Genomic DNA, 2,181 nt, shown 5'->3' on the forward strand with positions numbered 1-2,181 from the left:
ATATCTGCATATCTGAGGTTATTGATATTTCTCCCAGCAATCTTGATTCCAACTTGTGCTTCATCCAACCTGGCATTTCCCATGGTGTACTCTGCATATAAGTTAAATAAGCAGGGTGACAATATACAGCCTTGACGTATACCTTTTCCTATTTGGAACCAGTCTGTTGTTCCATGTACAGTTCTAACTGTTGCTTCCTGATCTGCATACAGATTTCTAAAGAGGCAGGTCAGGTATTCCCATCTCTTGAAGAATTTTTCACAGTTTGTTGTGATCCACACAGTCAAAGGCTTTGGCATAGTCAATAAAGCAGAAGTAGATGTTTTTCTGGAGCTCTCTTGCTTTTTCAATGATCCAATGGATGTTGGCAATTTGATCTCCGCTTCCTCTGCCTTTTCTAAATCCAGCTTGAACATCTGGAAGTTCATGGTTCATGTACTGCTGAAACCTGGCTTGGGGGGCCAAAAACCCTGGTTGGTAACAGCCACACCCATGTGGGGCTGAGCATGCACCAGTAGGAGGTAACAGCGGGTGGGGGACCTGATGCTTTAGGTAAAGTCCCTCTAGATCAGGGAATCTTAATTCCTAGTAGGGAGTTGTTGGATGGACCTTGGATGTTCCACAAAGCCCCTAAAATCTTTGTAAACTTGGTTACTCTGTGCAGTTTGGAAGGAACAAAGTCCTTTGGTCAGAACTTCAGAGACCTTGGTGAGTTTCTAGCACAGGGGAACTTGAAGCCCCTCCCTCCCAGGGTGAGGGACTCCTCCCGAGGGGCCTGAGTGAGGCCCCATCCCAGGGAGGGAGTGCTGGGCCTCTTGGCCAGCCCTAGGGGAAACTCAAGGGCTGTGAGCTCTCTGCCTGTGCTCAGGCCAGTCCCCACCCGGAAAGACCTCAGAGGCCTGTGCAGAATATTTGCAGCTCTGGAGAAGAGGGCTGGGCATACCCCAGCTCAACAAACTCAGAAAAACCAAACCCATACACCCCAACACACCACACCCATGCACCCTGCCCTCATCACCTGGGAGTCCAGCCCTGTGCAGACGTGGAGGGAAACCCAGTCTTCCATTCTGGGCACGGATGCCAATGGGCTAAGCACCGAGGTAAGGGGAGAATGTTTAAGTGTTGAGCTAATGACGTGTGCCAGCCACTCCTTCCCAAAGAAGGCTGGAAGACAAATAATGAACTCAGGATGAAAACTGTGTTCATGGATCTCTAATTGTGATGCTGAGGTAGCTTGCAAAAGGGAAGGAGAGAGAGAGAGAGAGAAAGGTCAGTAAGAATTAATGGAACATGAGAAGCCGGCAAAGCCTGCGCATGGAAAACAAGTCAAGGTGGCAGCCCTCAGATTAAATGGAAACCTGGTGGAAACAGATGAGGAGGGAAGAGCAGGCATGTACGTGCCAGGGAAATAAATGCCATGCCAGTCACACACAGACAGCCTCCCCCGTCACACACAGCCTCCCCAGCCACACACAGCCTCCCCAGTCACAGACAGCCTCCCCAGTCACACACAGCCTCCCCAGTCACACAGACAGCCTCCCCAGCCACACACACCATCCCCAGTCACAAAGACAGCCTCCCCAGCCACACACAGACAGCCTCCCCAGCCATGCCACAGCCTCGGTGGCTGGTGGACCATGTCCACCACGTTACCTTCTGCAAAGAGCAGAGGGAGGCTCTACTCCCTGGCTACTGCCAGCAGTAGCTGAACCCCACAGCAGGTGCTGAAGTCTCCCCCAGCTTGTGAAGGGCAGCAGTATGGGACCCCCCAACATAAGCCACTTTGGTAGAGGAATTATTTTGAGCTGAAAGTAACAGAAAAAGCACATACAAGAAAAGCTCTGTTTCCTCCCCCCATTTACCTAAAAGTAGGACAGAAATTTGTGAAGATGTCCCCCTCTCCCCAGCCCGAAAGGACAGACGTTAACCCCTGGAGGCAACACTGGACCCCAACCAGCCCAGAGGAATCCACACGACAAGCCTTACTCTTTGGCCCTTGGTTCCCACTAGGTCCTCTGTATATTTGCCCTCAGATCACTTGCTGCCTTAGAAGCTCAAAGACTAGTCGCCTGTCATTTCTCTAGGGATCTATCGCTCTCTTGTTAAATGCTATGAGGATACATCACTCACTTATCACCAGAATATTTACCTGGCACCTTCTGGGGGCCCAACAGGGGGGTC

Source organism: Bison bison, unplaced genomic scaffold (genome assembly GCF_000754665.1).
Source record: "Bison bison bison isolate TAMUID 2011002044 unplaced genomic scaffold, Bison_UMD1.0 scf7180017864289, whole genome shotgun sequence".
Classification (NCBI taxonomy): Eukaryota; Metazoa; Chordata; class Mammalia; order Artiodactyla; family Bovidae; genus Bison; species Bison bison.